The 22,721-nt window shown below is 37.1% G+C and overlaps 1 protein-coding gene across 2 annotated transcripts in view; it reads right to left on the minus strand.

Annotated features, from left to right (window-relative positions):
* The window catches only part of LOC136843386 (lysosomal-associated transmembrane protein 5-like), a 28,906-nt gene extending 25,721 nt beyond the window's left edge, over positions 1–3,185 (minus strand). The window contains exon 1 of one of the 2 annotated variants that reach the window (XM_067111735.1): positions 2,848–3,185. The gene's annotated coding sequence lies outside the window, so the exon portion shown is untranslated. The remainder of the gene's footprint in view (positions 1–2,847) is intronic. The other variant, XM_067111737.1, reaches the window with a different exon arrangement.
* Positions 3,186–22,721: the final 19,536 nt, after the last annotated feature.

A 22,721-nucleotide genomic window follows, 5' to 3' on the forward strand; every position in this document is an offset into this window, starting at 1 on the left:
ATATTGATGTTACTGTCAGTTTTATCCCTTCTACCACTAATGCACTAATACCACCACGTCTGTTGTTTGTGGTGGTGGAAATACCATTACTATTATCTTTATTGAAAAGGATGGCTGTATTATGCGAATTTATCTTATACAGGGTCTTTTCTATTTTCCTTATAATTCGCTTTTCAGGCCCAGCGATGTTCGTCGGCAACTGACCAATATTCATGTTGGGAATAGGATAGTGTGCGGAATGCGGGAAGTCTTTCATTGAAATATTCAATCAGAAATCCGTTGCTGACCAACATCGCTGAGCCTGGAAAGCGAATTATAAGGAAAATAGAAAAGATCCTGTATGAGATAAATTCGCATAATAAAGCCGCCCTTTTCAATAAGACCTGTTTAAGAGAGGTCTATTTCCTTCATATACTGTTATTGTTCTCAGCTGCTCCCCAGATTTCGATTTCATTTCATTCTAAATTCGGCCGATCCACTGATTTTTCACTAATTGCTCACTCGTGATAATACTGATTCCTTAACGGGATTATTTAATGTATTTTTCTTTTTCATCATGATTGAGTTAATGCCATTGTGAAGAGAGAGAGAGAGAGAGAGAGAGAGAGAGAGAGAGAGAGAGAGAGAGAGAGAGAGAGAGAGAGAGAGAGTTAGCCTAGCTTCATCACGAAATATATTCATACAATTTCTGCAAAAGGTGTGCGATACTTTGCAATCCATACAAGTTTCCCATAATATTTTCTGAACAGGTGCTACCAAATTCGGTCAGATGCAATTTGAAAATCCCAAATGGAGGAAAAGAACTTTGTCCACGAGTCTGCCTCTCTCCATTACCCTCCTCCTGTTTTCCTGCAAAGGTGGGTACATATCGATTCATATTAGGCAAAATCACAACCGTGACACTGTATAATTGAATGTGCATGTACATTCATTTTTTCAACATTAATAATGTTATAGTTTCAATTTAAAGGATCAAACTATGAAAATAATTTAGTTCCTTTTATCCCAACCAAATTATATACCAAACTGAGTTTTGTTGTAGCTCATCATATTACTTAGTAAATTTACTTTCATGTTAACTATATAAGGCATTTGTAGCCAAATCAAATACACCACATAACTGTGTCCAGTCGTATAATGTACTTTTACTAAACTTGATTATTCAGCTTCCTTCCATTCCAACGGATCAAACCTAAGCCTATAAAAAAAATTAGTTCCGTTTCAGCCCATCAAACTATGTAAGAAACTTATCATTAGTTACCAATCTTCCTCTAGACATTTTCTGTTGCAGTCTCTCTCTCTCTCTCTCTCTCTCTCTCTCTCTCTCTCTCTCTCTCTCTCTCTCTCTCTTTCAAATGCATATAATCGGATAATAACGAAAGGAAGATCACGCAGCGTTAAACTTGCTTCCCCTGTTTCATCCATATTTGTTCTCTCTCTCTCTCTCTCTCTCTCTCTCTCTCTCTCTCTCTCTCTCTCTCTCTCTTCACACACACACATACACACAGAAATTCACACACAAAAACTCGTGGACTATAAATGTGAAAGAATGATGTACTGACTGATTTATCGATCTTTGCCTACTGATGTCTCAGCAAATCCGTCCAGTGCATGAGAAAACGCTGAAACTGAAAATCTACAATGAAAGTAACCGGGAATTGTTGAAGCAGAGGAAACTAATTTTCCTTAAGACACAGTCTTATTTGTAAACAACGGGCCGCCCATGTTCTGGTGCTGAGAATACAAACTCTTAAATTGTCTCATTGTCTCATATTTTAATGGAATGAACATGAAATGTTCCGACTAAATTTTTAGAAAGTAATATACCTAACTACGTACTCACGTGTAACTGGAAAAACCAATGGGTATATGTATGTGTATAGAATCTGTGTGGTTTTCCAGTTACACATATTGTATACATACATATATATATTATATATATATTGTATACATATATATTATATATATATGTATATATAAATCCCCGTAGGCATCAATTGCAAATGCGCCTACGATAAAATATTAATTTACGGATAATGCACATGCATGCACATGTTGAAAGGATAAGCAAATAAATTCCATGGGACCGTATTCCGATGCGGGCGGGAACTTGGCAGTCTATCAACGAAGAAAGTCAGCACGCTTACAGATTCTTTCCTGACACAACTCCTAAATATGCATATCATACGCATGCAAACCATTCCACCACAGCTCAGTTTTAAGGTTCCATTCAAACAAACGCACGCGCGCTCTCATCGCTCGGAGGAAAAACTCGTGGGCGGAACCCATTAGGATTGGTATTTAGCCGAAATGCACCTGTCTTTGAGGGATAGCGCTGAGATGCACCGTCCGTATTAACTGAGAGGAATTCACACACGTTTCCATTTCTGCATTTCAGGCAGGAATCATAGGTAACAGATACTCCTGAGCGTCATATCAAAGCTTTTACCATTATGTCTCCCCGCAGATCATACCGTAAACCATACCAAAGGATACAGTTTTTTCTTTTTAATAACTGCTCATCTCTTCTCTTTGTGAACCTCATAATTAAACTTTCCCCGCATGAAACCTCACGAGCGTTATTTTGCCTTGTTTTCAACTGAAATGAATCCCAAGATAAAGAGGTGTGCACGGAAAAACATGGTTTTATGCCGAATAAAAAATCCGGAAGGAATTCCAACCGCAAAAATACGCAGCGTACTTCACACAGCAACCCAAGGACAGCACAACCCGAACGTAAGTCATCGCGGTTATATTTCCGCCGTTCCTCCCAGACTTCAGCATCTGACTCGTGAAATACATAAAAGTTAACCCAATTGTATCATCAAAGAGAGTTGTACAACTTACATAACTTTAAAAACAAGTGCTAGGATAACTGAGAGCACAAAGAGTCGTTCTCTAATGCACACACACACGCGCGCGAGGGTTACCAGGGGCCTCCCACTTCCACCACAGCCAGCTTACTACTACTGAGCGACTCAGCGAGTGAGCGGTTCGCGAACTTCGCAACTTCGCAGCCAGTCACACTCACTCCCGTCCCGGTCCATGACGTGATTAGTGTTTGGGTTGGACCCTTCCTTCTATCTGTCCCGAGGCGGTCGCCCTTTGGTAGTGGGATGAGGGCTATGAATGTCTTCCCCCTTCCGAATGTTCAGGTGCAGACTTCGGCTGCTTGTTTTAAACACTGTTTGGTCCTAAAGAGCTTTTATTTTCCAATTTTTTTTTTTTATCTTTGGCATTAAGAAACACCTGTAATTCTTGCACAGGTGTGCTCTCGCACAGATCTCGTTATGAACTTAGATCGTAGAAAATCTGTGATTTTTACTGGTAGGTGTACCGTATCTTTAACCCAAGAACAGACAATCAAAGAAATTTTACGTTGTCTTTCATATAAGTATCTAAAGGAATTTACAAAACGAGAATCATTCACCTTGTGTTCGAGTCTTTCGCCGATGACATCTTGATTATTTATAAGGGAGAAAGGGAAGATCTACACAAGTTCCTAGAAAACATAAACAAAATAAATGAACACATCAAGTTCATAATAGAAGAAGAGAAGGAGGGAGAAATTCCTTTCTTTGATGTCCTGGTAAAGAGGGAAGGGGAAAATTTAAAATTCAAGGTATACAAGAAGAAGATACACACCAATTCATACATACATATGTTCTCCAGTCATAGGAAAGAAATAAAAATGGGAGTAATGACAGGGTTGGCCATTAGGGCTTAAAAGATTTGCAGTCCTGAATTCTTAGATGAAGAGCTGGGATACCTGAGGGAGAGTTTTAGGAGATTAGGATACCCTAAGTACTGGTGGGAGAGGGCACACATCAAGGCAAGAAAAAACTATTTTGGGGAGAGGGAAGGGTTAGAAAAGGAACATTTGGTAGGGAAGAAAATAATTACAGTCTCGGACAACAACACTATTGTACTCATCAGCTGAAAGCTAGATAATTTAACATTGATAGGCAGCTACAAAAAACACCATTAGGAACAAAATGGAAACAAAAAGTCGGTAGAGAGGTGGAGAAGAGATAAGAGGGGGTTATATATGGCAGCATGTCTAGACTGGGAAGATGGGTACTATGGCGAAACCGGCAAATCCTGTCAAGAGCGAAGCAAACAACACAAACAGGACATGAGACATTATAATCAGACGTCCGCAGTTGCCAAACATTGTTGGGAAAAAGACTACAAGATAGACCGGGAGAATGAAATTTTTTTTGTACAGGAACACCAACAAAACGGTCAGACTGCTTGTAGAGAACGCCTTCATAACATGCGCTAACACCATGTGGCAGGGAACACTAGGAACGGCTTTGAAGACAGCATATAAAGAAAAATTGTACACACACACACACACACACACACACACACACACACACATATATATATATATATATATATATATATATATATATATATATATATATGTGTGTGTGTGTGTGTGTGTGTGTGTGTGTGTGTGTGTGTGTGTGCGCTCTTGAGAACCAGTAGATTCTACTTTTTTTTTGTGCTAGCCCCTCTAAAAGGGAAAAACGGAATCTTGTTTATATATATATATATATATATATATATATATATATATATATATATATATATATATATATATATATGTGTGTGTGTGTGTGTGTGTGTGTGTGTGTGTGTGTATGTGTGTATAAAAAATCCTAACAAAATGAAAATTTTATAAAATTTTATGAAACTTTGCATATTTAGGGGCACAAGACACACAAAATTTCCCTGCAAGTTCACTCGTTAACTCTTTTGACTCTACTCCGTACAGTTTAGAAAAATACTTTGCTGATATTGTCATTCCATTGGCAGGAACTTTTTTTAATTCAAATGCAAAGAGAAATGTGGGCTTAATGAATAAATTGATTAATGATGAGAGTTACAGCGATCCTAGTCATGTGAGTTTCGATGCAGTATAACTTTTCAATTAGGCATTTAATGATGATTTGTTACGGTTTTTTCTGATATTCAAAACAGAAAACAGGTGGATATACCATTGTCTAAGAAATTCGGTTTCTAAGTCCCGTGAAATTTGAATTTCTGTTGAAACTAGTCTCTGTTTCAGTATCTAGAACATCTAGGAACTCCATGAACACCTAGAAACGTCAACTTATCAACTGACTGTTTCAGACGTAGATGTAGTATCTCTTGTTTAAATTTAGACAGTCTAAATACAAAGGGATCTGACTCGAAAATCTAAACTCCGAGAGTCTGTCGTCGGCATAACGGCAATACTCTTACAGGAATGGATTGAAATGCACCTTAATTTCGTGATTTGCATGGGGAGCTAAGCGACCTTGGAGCCCAGTGGATTAGCTAAGCAATTTGGTCCTTTTGTGAGTATTTATTTATGAATCAATCGGTATCCGGTGAAGCGAATTGTTTGTCAAGTTGAAACTTTTCAATTTCAGACTTTCGTCCGTATTGTGATGTAAATTATCTATAGTGGTAACCATTTACTGTAGTAAATGCATTCGGTTTTTTAAGAGAAAAATTTAACAAAACCATCCGCTGCTATGAAATGTTCTCATTCCATTATTTTCTTCCCGGAATTGAATCGCTCTTCACTCAAGCGCTCATCATAGAGAGAGAGAGAGAGAGAGAGAGAGAGAGAGAGAGAGAGAGAGAGAGAGAGAGAGAGAGAGAGCACGCTCTTTCATCAGCAAGTTAATCACTTGTCGGAATAGAAAACTTATATTGCGATAACTGTGTTCCAAATAGGAATGAAAATATCATCCACAAGTACACTTATTTAGTCAAAAATTTCCTGTTCACTTTTATTTCCCATTTTTGCACATCCAGTTAATAGGTTATCAGAGACGACAGGACAAAGCCTTCAGGAGCGCAAATACTCGAAAGCCTTTTCAAGGATGGCATCGGTTATTACATTCATGCTTGTGCTGCTAGTTATTTTAGCTTTAAAGGTCATGTCCCATGTATATATCTGTGTGTGTGTGTATGTATATATATTCATATATATGCAGTATATATATATATATATATATATATATATATATATATATATATATACTGCATATATATATATATATATTTATATATATATATATACAGTATATATATAATTTGTATATATATTCATATATATGCAGCGTATATGTATATATATATATATACAGTATACATATATATATATATATATATATATATATACACACACATATATATATATATATATATATATATACATATATATACATATATGTATAAATAGTAAAAATCCAGACGTTTCTCAATAGATGTATTGGCTAAAGATCATAATCTAGACAAAGTTCACCGACGCATTTATATTTTAACTGTTGAATAGTGTACAAAAACTGTGAATAGAATCAGTTCTTCATTGGAGGGGTGGGTAGAGCGCTCGGCCAGCAACGCTGTTGGCCCAGCGTTTGACTCTCCGACCGGCCAATGAAGAATTAGAGGAATTTATTTCTGGTGATAGAAATTCATTTCTCTTCATAATGTGGTTCGGATTCCACAATAAGCTGTAGGTCCCGTTGCTAGGTAACCAGTTGGTTCTTAGCCACGTAAAATAAATCTAATCCTTTGGGCCAGCCCTAGGAGAGCTGTTAACCAGCTCAGTGGTCTGGTTAAACTAAGGTATACTTAACTTTTTTAGAACACCCTGATCCATCTTATAACGATGTAATCCCTTGTATGCTGCGCATACTGCAAAACAACTTATAGCAGCAGCCTCAGTCTAGTGTGTTGTTCACATTAAACATTCACATTTCACGTCTATAAACGGAAGTTCGCTCAACGTTATCTTCATACATTCGAACTTTGGCTTCCAAAAACCTTCCAGATTTTTCTACACGCCTCTCTGCCTTCATTTCTTTACCTATTCTGTGGCTCCCTTCTCCTCATATCCTACCCCCATCTCATTACATTTGTTCCCAGATACTAATAAGAATCAACTATTCCTATTCTCCCTCCATTCTCATTGACAATTGATTGCGGCTTCCTGTTCCTATTTACCTTTCGTAGTCCTACTTATGATCACATTTACGTTCAGCTTTATTCTATTGCCAACAGTTTCAAACTCTTCCACGAGTTTCTGCAGTTTATCTTCAATGTCCCAAATTAATACTTTATCATCCGGAAACAGCTTCCATTCTACAGTCCAATCAAAACCAATTTTCTTATCCCGTATCTTTGCACCTACGTCTTTCCATAAAGATATTCAATGACTATAAAGATAAAACACCTTCCACATTGTATCTTCATTAAATTTTATCATAAGTGTTTTCTAGGTTTAACTGATTCGCATACTGCTTCTTTCACATACCCTCAAACATTTTACCAACTTGACTTATACATATTTTAACCCACAATCCTCTTCACCATTAATCCTTGCCTCATCACAGCCAAAATCTCAAGCACATAGAGTAATTTTAGGGCCAATAATTACCATAATTATATCATCCATATATACCTTACACGCCCAGGTCAGCCACTCAGTCAGACTTTCACTTATATATTGCTGTATTTCCAGGTGTCTTTCCTTTCTTCAGTTCCTGACATCTGACATCCTCAATAGTAACTTCCACAATCATTCTCAAATTCACACTATCCCTCCTCCTCTTGTATCACTCAGGTTTGCCTCTTTTATTTTCCACATTCACCATTCTTCAAAATACTTACTCCAGCCGCACAGCACTGCATTCTTTTCAGACATCTCATCCGGATTTGCCTGCAACCTATACATACCTTTGCTTGTTAACCTGCGTCTATTAATTTTCCTGTAGAACATTTCTTTCCCTCCCTACCACACCTTCTCGATTCACCACTGTATTTTCATTATTTGTTGTGTTGTTTTTGTGTTCTTTGTAGTAGTTAAATGTTACTAACCATATATACTCATTGTTACTGCTAGCAATACTTACCTGAAACGGTTTCTTTACTGGTGAGGCGACATTGTGCCTAAGCTAAGATATAAATATACGAACAATATAAGCGGTATAATACAAAGCATATGAGCATCTGGTCTTAGTATGCAATAAGGAATCAATCCTGTTGCATGAGGCAGAACTAACACAATCAGAACACTTGTGAGGTAGTCCCGACAGGAATAGATACTAAATATGAGAATAATGCCTTTAGTACTGCATATGGCTAACATATGTAACACTTGGGACTGAACATGTTAGTATTGCAAGGCTTCCGGCTCTGAGGAGTCATGTAAGATCTCTTGCGCTCACATACTGGCCATATACATGACGCTTGTCTCTCATTTTCTTCTTGAATCTCTTAGTCATCTTCTCGTATCCTTTTACTTGGTGTCTTCTGTCATGCAATCAACTTTCCCCATTCATTTAACTTATCATTTTTCGTCGAACCACTTACAGTTTTCATTCCCTTTTCGTACACATATGCCCACAGAAACTAGTTAAATTTTGCATATTTTCTTTGTGCTTCCTCCATTCCAGCATCTTCAACCCGAGCCCCTTTCATCAGTCCTCTCCTTACACGATATTGCAACTTCCTTCATACCAAACTCATTCGCATCAAAACATTAATGATTCATTTTCGACTCTTTCTGACTGACTTGCATCTTTTTACTTGTTTCAACCACAAGGTGATCATTTGTACCTCGAGTCACTCTTCTTCTCACATTTACACCCATCTATTTGTTTTTCCATCTACCCTGCAGTAACAAGGGACGTAACACCCTCTTTATTTCGTCATTTTACTTTCTCAAGTAAACTTACGAGTATGTTTCTCCTCTGGGAACGGTGTATCTTTAGCTATCAGGCCCCCCTTTTTGAACTCATATGCATATGATTCTCTTCTTTCTCAGTTGCTCCGTGAATTCCATTTCGTTGTCTGTTGTGTACTTTTGTGTTAAAATCACATTTTTCATTCTTCTTTTAGCTCCTTGGTACGTAGGCATTTTCTGGAAGTTTCGAATTGTCGTTTTTTCTGGAAGTCTCAAATTGTCGCATTTTCTGGAAGTTTCTAGTTGTCGCATTTTCTGGAAGTTTCAAATTGTCGCATTTTCTGGAAGTTTCAAATTGTCGCATTTTCTGGAAGTTTCAAATTGTCGCATTTTCTGAAAGTTTCAAATTGTCGCATTTTCTGGAAGTTTCAAATTGTCGCATTTTATTTTCCTGGTGTACAAATTAAGAGAATGAGAAATGACAGGGCATAATGGATCTATATTGGTTAAGTGCCAGGGACTAATAAAAGTGTGTACAGTCTATCCGGAGGAGGGGAAGATTCCATGGGGGAGGCTAAGAGAAAACCCCTCCATTTATGAGAGGGACAAGATTTCTACTGAAAAAGTGATGCACCAAAAAACGATTGATATGGAAAGAACATTGTGGATGTATTGTGCGGAGAACTGCAGATAGCTATTGACCGAAACAGAGACGTAATGTGGAGCTTTGAAGATCTGTTGAAGTAGGTAATATTTTAAGAGCAATAAGAAGCTTCTAAGATACTAGAAGAAGAGCCTGTTTAATTGTAAAAGTGGGTCACATCTAAATGTGAACTATGTATGGATATAGAATTCGAGAGATGTAGGTACGAATCACTGGACAAGAAAATTTGAGGTGAATGGAGTGCGGGATGTCTAATGTTTGCTGAGGGTCCTTAGTCACTGGTGATAGTGGAGAGAAGCTGCAGAGGCAGGTGAAATGGTTTGAAAGAATCTGTAACGGAAAGTTAAAATTAATGATTAACTGATGCTAAAGTGCATGATTCACAATTTCACATAGGTATTTTAATGGTAGTTGGTAAAATAAAAAGAAAAGAGGTGAAAAGCAGAATATACAGTATATATATAGAGATAGAAATTACCATGACTCTGCAATGATTGGGAAGGGAAGGCCTAGGTAAACAAAAGTTAGAATAGATGATAGAATGTTTGAGTGATTTTTATGAAATTTAAGTGTGGGTGTTACGTGAAAATGAACAAACAAAGGTAGAAACTGTTTGCATTAGATAGGTATACGCTGAATGAGGATAGGTGAGTGGGCAGAATATACAGATACAGTGAACCTGTGGTAAAATATTTACTACATATGAAGAAACGAATGAAATGTTTTAGGGTGGTTTACCCACATGGAATGAATGAGGGATGGTAGGCTGGGGACGTACGTACATCTAAAGGTACTGGAAGCAAGTAGTTAAGGTAGACTGAGACATTGCTGGTCAGAATTACTGGAAGAGGTGCTGGAATTGGAGAGAGAAATGCTATATTCCAAGCAAAATGGAGACGAGGGACGCAGTGGGTATGTGGCTGTGGGAAGTAGTGGAATTGAGGGCCGGTTAGTGTACTAATAATGACCCTTTTGTATAAGTCTGAGAAGGCGCTATGCACTAAGCTCTTACTCTCTCCGACTTGCATTGATGTTTTTGTTCTGTAAATATTTGCTTGCTTGGTAATTCATCGATATTAATTGCTATTTTTTCTCTGTTTTCTTCTTTTTTGTTAATGGGCATCCTATGCTATGAAAATTGCTTTATAAATTGGTACACTTTACGGCTTATTCCACACGAATTATAATATCATTAACAATGTGAGTGGTGGTTATGGGTTGTGATCTTGAGTGAAGTGGGTAAATATTGCTTCCTAATATATCTGAAGTAGCTTATCTTTTAGGTCTGATGTAGATGTGTTAGAGATATATCGGTTTTTCTCTTGTAATTGAATTGTTAGATTATACCAGTATTGTCTTTTTTATCGGGTCTTTGGTCACAGTCGTATTGTTTATGGTACGTAAATGGAATTTTACTTTTGTTAGCAAGTTTTTCAAGAATTTATCCATTTTTTTTATCTCTTCTCAGCGGTGCTGTCATTTCAACATTTTTTTTTTATATAAAACTTAGTCCCGTTAGTTATATATATCTCTCCCGATAGTGCAACAAGATATTACAACATCCGCCTCGTGCTGTTATCACATATCGAGCATTCGCAGACGTCCTACGGATTGTTGTTCGAAGTATTGGGCAACTGGCATCTATCATGGCAGGAAGGAAGAGAAGATACCCTCTCATGTTGTTTTCCGTTTGAAACGAGGCGTTTCTGTGAAGTTATTAATGAATTTATAGAGTTCATTTTCATGATTTGCAATGACAAAAACCTCACTGGTAAATCTCACAATTTAATCTTATAAGACATCAGAGAGGATCCCTTCGTTCCCAAATCTGTTTGGAGATACAGAGAACCTTGATAAAACCTAGAGGGATCTCACCATTACATGCTACAAATAAATGCCCAAGGGTTCTCTAAGGAACGGAACGATGACCCACATTCTAAGTCTATATTCTATGAATAAATACGGATGTTGTTTCAACCACGTTCATTTTATTGAAAAGGGTTCCTACGATGACATGAATTTAACATATCAAAAAACAGATGAAGACTTTTGACAAAAAAAGATATCGGGACTGAAGATCATTATTACTTGTTTGAGTATCTGCAATGTCATAGGTGAAGGACATTTGAGAAATAATAAGACGAAGTGGGTTTCTTAGTCTGCAGGACTTCACAGCACCATACATGCATCCCGGATTGTTAGATATTGTTCGTTATATATTTGAGGGTCCTTAACCACCAAGTTTCCTCTTATGTTAGCTTTCCAGTCGATGATGTTTTCCTTCATTATTTAGCCGTCTTGGACCGCTAGATAAATGGTGGAAGAGATACAAATGTTATTAACATCAAATATAATGTAATTTATAAAGGAGGGAGAGAGGGTGGGGGTGGGGGAAAGAAAACATTAAAAAGACGCGTGCCATTACAATAACTAAAAGAGTTTTTCTTCCAACGGAAGGATCACTTAACTGAGAAAATGGCTTGTGAGTGAGCAGGAAGCCGTCCTTCTTCATTCGAGTTATTTACGCCACGCTGGGCTTAATATATTTGGGACACGCTGAACGTCATGTATACTCTCGTCGTGGAAGGATTTCTCGGGTCGCTGCAGTACTTTATGGTGAGGTTTTTCCAAATTGCTTCGGTGAATTAACGAACTAAAACTTAGTTCATTTTCACCATATATATATATATATATATATATATATATATATATATATATATATATATATATATATATATACATATATATACACATATACATATAGACATATACATTCATAAATTTATATATATATATATATATATATATATATATATATATATATATATATATATATATATATATATGTGTGTGTGTGTGTGTGTGTGTGTGCGTGTGCGTGTGCGTGTGTGTGTGTAAGTTAAGCGGGGGAGACTCTTCTGGTAATATTCACCAGATCTAAAGAACGGAATGATTTCACAGTATTTTGGGTTACACCCTCCACTGAAAACCTTGCAGTTCGACAGATATGTGTACAACTGAGTTGGGTTAAATTCCTACCCGTCTTGTTGGCATAACTCACCTTCACACATGTCGTTGCAAAATAGTTCGAAGCCCAATGGATTATTATCCTTGATAGTGTTGTGACTATCCAACATTGTTAAGAAAAATTATTTTGTCATGCGTCAATCATGGCTGTTCATTTTACGTAATTCTTAGAAAAAAAAAGAAAAAAAAAAGAAACGAGGGCCCAGCCGCCTGAGAAAGGCGGTCAAAATTCACATACAAAGATACCCTGATCGGCACTAAACGTGCTAGAATTCGTTTTGATCATTTTGACACGTTCATCTTTAGTGTCGCAAATTCACCCACATTCTGTTTGGAGGACAGCTTAAAAATCGAAGCTCGTAACCGGAGAGTCAACTTTTATACCATTTTTATTGAGTTATATCTGGAAAGTCCAGCCGAAGAAAGACGCAGAAGATGGCACATACAATCTTGAAAGTAGACAGGAGGATGTATACAAAAGAAAAAAACAATTTACATTAAACTTGGGCTGATGCTGCCCATTAATATTATTGTGAGGCACGATTAAGTCCTAAAAGTTCTAGAAATTACTTTCCGTCACGAGGTTGTTGTTGCATTTGATTGGAAAAAAATTTCTGTCCTTTGGAGCCTTAAGTCAACAGTCTGTGTGATTACATATGATGTCAGGGAACTCCTGAGAAGAAAAAAAAAAAAAGGTCACCTCTAAACCACTAGGTGTTGCAGAATTGAAGGAATTGATGAATTGTAACCCGTGATCGTTCACAATGCAGATTTCATTTGGTTCCGATAAATATTTACATTTCACAGTCGCTGATGACTGATGAGCAGAATACTCAACAGCAAAATTATCTTCTCTCTATCTCTCTGTCTCCCTCTCTCTCTGATATTGCTTACTTTCTACTGATAGTGGTTCGGTAAGCTTGCTAAGGTAACGGAGGAGGGTCTCGAGGTGTATGACGCCTTCTGAAGCTCCTCCGTCAGGCTTTTCATTGGCCAATTTAATGTCTGCACTTCGTGGAGTTACTCTTCTTTCCCTCACAGTTTCAGTAACAAACTTCTTCCTCTTTCATCGTCATCTCATGTCCTTCTCTCACTTCGCCCCTCCACCCCACCCCTGTTACCCCTCTGTTATCACCCTTCGCTACCCACTACAGGCTCTCTTACTCCTCGACATCTTTTTAATCTCTGCCAATTATCGTTCACTTCCTGTTCCTTTTTCCCCCAATTTATTGCTTATTTTTATGGCGGATATACGATGCGATCACCATCCAACCTACTGTACTTATTCCATCTTGACATTTTTTTTTCATGGAGCTCAATTGTTTGTTCCTCGTTCCAATCCCTCTTTTCTTTCTCTCGCAGACCGCTTCCGACTGACGTCATCACAGCCCTTATTCCTGTAATCCTATGTTTCGTGATTGTCTGGTTATTTGATAAATCGTGTCGTAAGGCGTTTTAGTTTAATGTATTATGAGACACATCTTATTCAGGTATTCTGTGTTTATTGTTGTTTATTGTAATATACTGTGAATGCCGGCGTATAAGTTGACATTTCAAGCATAAAAATCTCTTCAAAACCGGGGTCGATTCGTTAACCGAATATAAAATGTCAACCCAAACCACTGCCTGCCAAACATTCGTTGTACACCATTATAACCCTTGATAAGTTAAATCACAAACATCTCGTTTGCTATGCATAGAACGGGGAAGTGGTTCTGCCTTATATTTTGGAGGCCGCCCTATCCCGCAAATATAATCCTAAACCTAAATTAAATCTTAAAATTTTAGGGATCGACTTAAATACAGGAGTATTACATCAGTTTGTATCGAATTTGGCTACGTATTAAGGTTTGCACGTTCTTTTATCTAACTAATAACTAATTATATATTTTCTGCTACCATTCACAACCTTCTAGACTTTTCTAATGAGCTTATTTTTTATTACTTCTGAAATAACTAACTCACTCAGAGAATCTGTGCTATTGATAATTATCTCTTTTTATCCATTGACTTATTTATCAGCTTTTTTTTTATTTTTAACAGGTTTGCTTCCCCTAAGAATTCAGACAAGTGAGTTACCCCCCCCCAAAAAAAAATTGATTTGAGTGAAGAGATGTATTTATAAACAATCATTCACCACCTTTTCCAGTTAGAGCTGAAAGATTGTGAGTCACTGAATATAAATATGCAGTTACCTTCAGTAGTAAAACTACCTCCTCCGTGGACTATGAATAAAATAAGAATTTGCACACACTTAAAATATTTATCAAAAAGTTCCTCATATACATCAGCACACCGTAGACAACATGCAATAGAGCATATAATCAGAAAAGGTCCTCATTACGCAATATCCACAGACGGATCTAAATCACAGTACAAAGCGGCATACGCAGCACTATCTCAAGACAAAATGTATCAATTCTCTCTGCCTGATAATACTTCACTATTCACAGCAGAGTTGTCTGCAGTTACAGCAGTATGAAAATAATTATAGAAACATCGTTCAATAGTTTTGTGATTTTTAGCGACTCGTGAAGCGCTACAGAAGCTATTCAAAGTTACAAACCAAAAAATAATATTGTACAACAAATAAAGTTATTACTCCATAAGATATATAATAATAGGAAAGCTATAGAAATGTGTTAGATCCCTGTCCATACAGGGATCAGAGGAAATGAAGAGGCTGATGAAGCAGCCAAAGAAGCAACCCATATGACAAGATGAAATGTAAATATCCTCATTAATGATGATATAACACATAAGAATAAGTATTATAAAAAAATGGCAAAATACATGGGATGAAGAACCTGAGAGTAATAAATTTTAAAACGAATAAAACCAAAAAGCGAGAATAGGCAAGTAATTCTGACACGTCTCCGAAATTAGGCCATTCTCGTCTAACACACCGACATTAATGAATAATCAACAAAACCTTGCTCCTGGATGCTCTGTGCATTGGTTAAGGATTAGCTTTCGTGTTTGGAACGCCTGTTTTAATTTTCACCAATAAATTCTGGTAAATGAACAGTGCTAAAACCTGATTGGTTCTCTTGCTTTAAGTTTCACCCATTAGGTAGGATTTGGGGATTGGCGTTGAGCAAAAAAAAAAAAAAAAAGAATGTACCGTTGGTCCATGAACAGTGCTGAAAACCGGTTGGTCCTGGCCAAGGTTTCACCCATTAAGTTGGACCTTGGAATCCAGGAATTGCATGAAGAAAAAACACAGGCTTCAGTTCATCATAGTCATGGTTCTTTTGGTGCAGGCGTGTAACTTGCTTTCATTATATTTTGGCAGATTTGTTTTTTTACGGGTTTTGCGAACGTTTCTGCCATTCGTTTCAACAAGTCAGTTATTTAAGGATACTGGAGCTCTTATATCCTACAATTATAGTGGACCACAGTGGGAAAAGGGGCTTTTGATTAGTGGAAAAATCAGAACGAGTGCAGTGACAAGGATATAATCAAATATTCCCATGATAACCTACTTCTGCAAGTTCGCATTCTGATTAAGGTAATATTTATTGAATATTTGGTCATTTGATAATTATTTACTGTAAATAATAACTGTCTTCTGGATTTGAAAATATGATTTTCCTATGTTTCAGTGTGTGGTTTTAAGTGATTCAGACGTTCATTTCAATAACAAATTAGTAGGCTAGGCGTAGTTTTAGAGATATTGGACCCCTCTTATATCCTATAATTATGGAGACCACACTGTTCAAATGAGATTTTTGAGTGGAGGAAAATACAAAAGAATAAACTACAAGGAATGTATTCTAACATCCTCATGATAATTTTGTAAGATCTGGTTGTGATTAAGATAAGACTTATTGAAAACTTTTTAGGTGACATCACACACCAGGTAAATGATATCCTGATGACCTAAGTTATGTTAGTTGGTAGCCAGGTAAGGACCTGGCACCCTAGCTTAGGTGTGGGTTAGGTTAGGTAGCAACCCTGTTATTTATATTATTTTTACATTTATTATTAGGTTAAATGGATGGCCCAGAGGAGCAAAGCCATCCCCTGGCTAGGTAAGGATCCAGTGCCCTGGGTAGGTTAGGTTAGGTGGCAACACTAATCATAATTTAGTGGCTTAGGTTAGGTTGGGTGTTGCTACACTATTTAGCTTAATTTGCAGCTACTAGGTTAGGTTAAGTTTTGGGGGTGGGAGGGAAGCCTCCCCAGCTACATAAGAACCTGGCACCATAGGTTAGGTTGGTTTAGATTTGCCCTTGTATTTTACTCCTCTTGCGTTTCCTCCCACCCAAAAACATTGCTTTCTCACTGTGGTCCCCATAATTATGAGGGGAGGGGAGTTTCAGTATATCTAAAAATACTACTATCAGCGCGGGAATGTGATTATGGTTTCAGTAAAACTTTATTTAAATATTACTATTGTTTTCCAAAATGAGACAGTAATGCCAAAAAAAAAAAAAAAACTTCCACATACAAAAGTATTATGCATACATAATCTGCAATAGAAGTTGGAAAAACTAAGGTAATTGGGTAGGGGGCTTTTATTAGCATAATCCCTCTACAGAACTTTTGACTTTCTTCAGAACGTGAGCCATGATGCACTTTTTCCAGCGGTTTAAAAATGCATTGCTGCATCTTAGGCTACCAAAACAATAATTGGTATTGTTTGTTAATTTTTTTATACCTACGGAGATGATAGTATCGATGCAGTTCAGATGCACATTCAGGTCCCATGTTTTATCATTGCTGTTTTCTGTCAGGGGAACTATAGCATCACAGGATACAAATCTCCAGTGGTGGTTAACGGTAATTATGATCAGAAAACAGGTTATATTAAGTTAATACTTTGATTGTCAGAGATTTTGGAATTTGTGTTCTATTTGTTTTGCCAAGAATTAACATCTACATTCTGAGGTGCAACGATATTTCGCTGCCCAGTTACTATAATGAGTTACTCTAATGATCAGTTTCCCTGACAGCATTGTTGCTGTTAATGTCATAAGTTTCATGAAGGTTGTAGCTCTGCGCTTCCCATAAACCCCAGGTTACAAAACTTCGAACAAACCAGATCGGAAATATCCTCCCCTGTTAGTATAGAACTCATCTGCTTCATTTTTTTTTTTTTTTTTTTTTTTTTACAATTTGCCTGTGTGACAAAATATTTTAAATGTGATGTGAACAAGCCGTTATGTGACATCTATCTGGGAACTGAACATGAAATATCACTTTTATAGTATATAATCCTAGAGATGAATCACAGTGAATACCATATAAAGATCCCTATTAATTAAAGATGGCTTTCGGATATTTTAGCCTCATTTGACCATGAGTTCTCATTTAGTCACAGATATCCCATAGACGAAAGTATTCATGGTTCTTTGTCTTTAACGTAGGATGGATATAATATACATTATATATGCCCATATATAATTTATATATATGCACGATGGTGGTTTAATGAGACCCATTTTGTAGTTTTAGTTTATTGTAAAAATAGCTGAACAACACGGGGATCTAATCAGGCAGTGTCTCCCCTGGGTTCTCTCTCTCTCTCTCTCTCTCTCTCTCTCTCTCTCTCTCTCTCTCTCTCTTCTCTCTCATTCACACAGCTAGCACCTTATATGGAACCCATGATACCAAAAGTGATATTAACATAAATACCACATGCTAAGAAAATATACATTCTGAAATTAGTTACGTATTTCTCATAATCGTAAGATAATATGTATAAACTACTTTGCATCATATGAGTGCTCTTCCGATCATGTGACCATTGAATGGCTTCCCGGCCCTTGTCGCTATGCCAAAGTTGAGACGTGAGAGCACGAGGGTCACAGTCCGGGGAAGTGTGTAGTTTGCAGAAGTTAGGCTACTGTTTACAAAATTGCTTCCATTAAGCAGAAAAACACCAGTGTTCGCTATTTAGATCAGAAACCAATCTCTCGATTACCACTCAGCTCCTCTTTTCAGGAGACGTTCTTTCAAATGCTGTGGTAAAGATCTCTACTGAATATTAAGAATTAATTTTATAGTTATATATATAAAACTGCTTTAAATTCCTTGCACTTGGAGCTTAAGGCTTTGTAGCGACAAGCGTATAGAAAAAAAAAAACCAGAATTTGAGAAGAGGGCATTGAGGCTATTACAATTACACAACACACACACACACGTACACACACATATACATACATACAGTACATACATACATATATGCATATACCTTATACATACATACACATGGTACTTTCTTTTACTTGGCAGACCCACTCATAAGTGATCCCTAGAACTGGGTGCTTATCATCTTGAAGCCGCGTAACAAGCAGCACTGTTCCTTCAGTCCTTGTCATGCAAATATTTCTTGCTCATTCAAAATTCTTATTTATGGTTGTTAGTTTAGATAAAAATTATGATAATAATAACGATACTTAGTACTCTCATTATTATTATTGCCGCTCTTGTGTCGTCATGGTTATAATCATTATTCGACAAGAACAGATTGCAATGAAATTATGAGAGAGAGAGAGAGAGAGAGAGAGAGAGAGAGAGAGAGAGAGAGAGAGAGAGAGATTACCGTGTGAGAGCGGAAGGGTAGCGCGAGATCATTGTCTTATTTAATCAAAAACATAATAAAATAATGGATACTGTTGGCCTCTCTCTCTCTCTCTCTCTCTCTCTCTCTCTCTCTCTCTCTCTCTCTCCTGTGCACACACAAACGCTTGCATAGCTCTTGCGCTGTATGCCGAGAGTATAATACGAAGCAATATGCCAGAATACTTAATACAGCACCACCTCAACTTATTTGTAAATATCAGGAACTTACGAGAGATAAATGATTCAATTTTGTTGTTCTTACAAAATGAATCATCGAGGGTTGGATAATCGCGTCTTGCGTATTTATCTCAGTGTAATTTATTGCTGAAATCTGATCTTCTCAAGAGGAAACAAATGACTGTGCTGATAAAAAAGAGCCTTGTTGTAATGATACATGCAGGAAAAGGAATGCACTGCAGCATTGAAATTATAAAGGAATAAGACTTCTTCATCAACACTTCACCTGCATAAGGGAAAGTTGGCTCAACAGTCTCTTCAGACATACCCACCATGGTTTCCATGTATATTCCAAATCTCTTCCCAGGCGTGTGCATACACTCTTCTACCTTCCTTGCTTCATTTATTCTTTGACCCTGTAGGGGGCTAGTGCCGTCAGTGCACCTCATCTGTATACTGTAAGCATTACTTCAAGTTCTCTGCAGCGTCCTTCCGGCCCCCTCTCATTCCTTTTACTATACCTCCGTTCGCATTCTCTTCCTCCATCTTACGTTCCACCCTCTGTGGACAATTGTCTCAACATTATTTTCAGCAGTGAATGGCTTAGTAGGTCCCAGCCCATGGCCTTTTGACTAAATTTTATGTTCAAATTCCAATTATATTCCTTATTATTTGACTCGCTTTTTCTGCCATACTTACTACTGTTATTTTTACCTCCAAATATCTGTACGTTAAACCCCACCATTCTTTCACTTTCCATATCAACAGTCATTGATCTGTTTTTCCTGGCCTCCATTTACCCTGATAACCTTACTCTTGCTCACATATACTCTAAAGTTTTCTTCTTCAAACACTTTCAAACTTTCGCTCGTTTCTGCAGTTGCTCTTCACTATCTCCTACGAGCATTGTATCATCTGCAAACATTACATTCCACATCCCAGTCTCTATTAATTTTCTTATCCCACAAATTTTCTGCCACGCCTGATTTCTTTCCTCTGAACTCCCGTATCCCTCCATCCATGAAAACATCAAACCATGAAAACATAATTCAAACTTCTCTCAGACCCACTTTTATCTTTAGCCTGGCATTCTCCCTTTCATTATAGCAACTTGTGATCTCTCCCAACAACTTCCTTCCATTTCATATACCTCAGCATCCTCCACGTTGCCTCTCCAACGATTCTGTTAACAACTTTTTCTAGGCCTATGTAGCTTTCTCCATCCACTATCGAAGCTCTCGCATAATTTTTTCATAATTGATATTTGACGCGCACGCATACTGTACAGTCATGACGAAGTTCATATCCTTTAGTTTCGTAGGGGAAAATAAGAATGAAGGAGTTTTTATGTCATTAAAAGATTCGAAACATAAAAGATTGACAGACCGTGAGTTTGCATAAAGAATCAGAATCATTTAGAGAGGAGCAGAGTAAGGGAAGCATAACCTATGCTGAAAAGCCAGGGAAGAACTATGTGTATGGCATGACGTACATGGCTTTTGAACCAACTCCATGTCGGATTGCCTGATAATGCGAAATGGAGTGTTGCCATACTTATGAGTATATTTTTTAACTTGAAATTCATCTGTTGTGAAGATGGCAGTAGTTAGAAACATGGCAAATCTGTTATTTATTTCGAGATTTAACTGGATGGCTACAGACCAACATGTCAAGTTCAGAGTGGAAAACTAAGATAAATGGTGGCTCAGCCAAACTAAGAGCCAAACTAAGAGTAAGAATAACATTGCCATTAGAAGCAGAAAAGTGACGGTAGTTAGGTATCCAAGTGAACTGAAGAACTGAAGAACTACTGATGGTGAAAATGTTTTTGAAGAGGTACTGGTCAATATGACCCAAGTCTTGCAATCGTTTTTGCACCGAAATTCAACAGGTTGTTAAAAAATTTAACTGTAATGAACTCAGTGGTTCCCCGTAAGAAATCATATTATATAGGCCTATATGTCCAGTGTGTGTGTGTGTGTGTGTGTGTATATATATATATATATATATATATATATATATATATATATATATATATATATATATATATATATATATATATATATATATATATATATATATATAATGTAACGCTTTTCCCTTTACCCATGTGGGGTCAAATTCTAAATATTCTAGAGCTACCAACAAATAAGAAAGATGCAAGCATATTTTGTGAAGACCTAAAGAAAGTCTGTGAGAGGAAAAATGTGAGTGGTGGAGCTGAGCTTGACAGTGTATTTTAGAAAGACAGTTTTGAATAGATGGAATGCGTGATACTGTTTCTCATTACAGTAGAATGATGGAGGAGGAGACAAACATCAAACAGTTCACGAAAGAAATAGGCCTAGTTAGAACCAGACTACCAATGTGCATGCCAGTCCTTGGACTAGCGGGCAACTTGACACTTTTAAGTGTTTTAACATCTAAATATTTTGGGGCAAAGGCCATATTATTGCTGTTCCCTAGTTCCTTAGAGTGAAAAATTTTTTTTTTCTAACAGAACAGTTTAAAAAGGACGAGAAGTAGAAGAACACGACTGAAAGAAAAATAGGAAAGCGTAAATTTGTAATATGGCCCTCGGAAATTGGAGAAATACAGCATTTAACGAGATGAATGAGTATTCAGGTGTACCTCAGCTATAGTTACATGAACACGAAACAAACTCGCCTGTAAATCTGATGAAAAAAAAATAGTTTTTGTTGGGAAGTATATGCTTGTCTAGGCCCTTTTTTCTTGTTGATGGTTAATCTCAATACAATTATATTTGACTGACAGCAGCTTTTGCCATTGACAGCCTTTCAGTTCGTGTTTATGTTGATAGTCTTGTTATTGTTAGTCGTTGGCGTTGTTCTCGTAGTAGCTATTTTTGTTAAAAAAAAAAAAACACTGAAAACTACTCCATCATTTCTAAATCAAGTAGCACGCAAAACAAATAGGTAGTACACAATATAGAACAATAACACGATATAATAGAGGGCGTTGTTGCCATGACATTTCCCAATCTAATGTCAACGAACTTGTTTACAATAATTCAAGATGCGCCACACTTTGCTTCAGGAAAGAATAAGACGTCGTCACGTTGGCGATAGGGTAATCTACGATGGATGTCGCATCTATCAACGCATATGTTTTATTTTTGTGAAATTGGCTGCCAAGCCAAGCAATGGGACCCTTTCGGCCATTCAGCGCTTGAGACATTGAAAAGAGGGAGTTGGAGAGGCTGGACAGCAAGGTAAAGAGATCCAGAAAGTCAAGGAGGTGCACCACAAGGATCTAGAGGTGGAATTGGGAGAAGAGTCATTCGTGAATCTAACCGACAGCTAAATTTCGGAAAAACGAACATGGAATAATGGCGAGAGCCATTTAAGCAGATGAATAGTATTAAACACTATACAGATTCAAGCACTTTCACAATCTTCCAGGTTCACATATTTATATCAACGTAAGCGCGCGCGCACACACACACACACACACACACACACACACATATATATATATATATATATATATATATATATATATATATATATATATATATATATATATATTTGGTGGAATTCTGTTTAACAGAAAACATTTCATCATCATATATAT

The sequence above is a fragment of the Macrobrachium rosenbergii genome, chromosome 11 (genome assembly GCF_040412425.1).
Source record: "Macrobrachium rosenbergii isolate ZJJX-2024 chromosome 11, ASM4041242v1, whole genome shotgun sequence".
NCBI lineage: Eukaryota > Metazoa > Arthropoda > Malacostraca > Decapoda > Palaemonidae > Macrobrachium > Macrobrachium rosenbergii.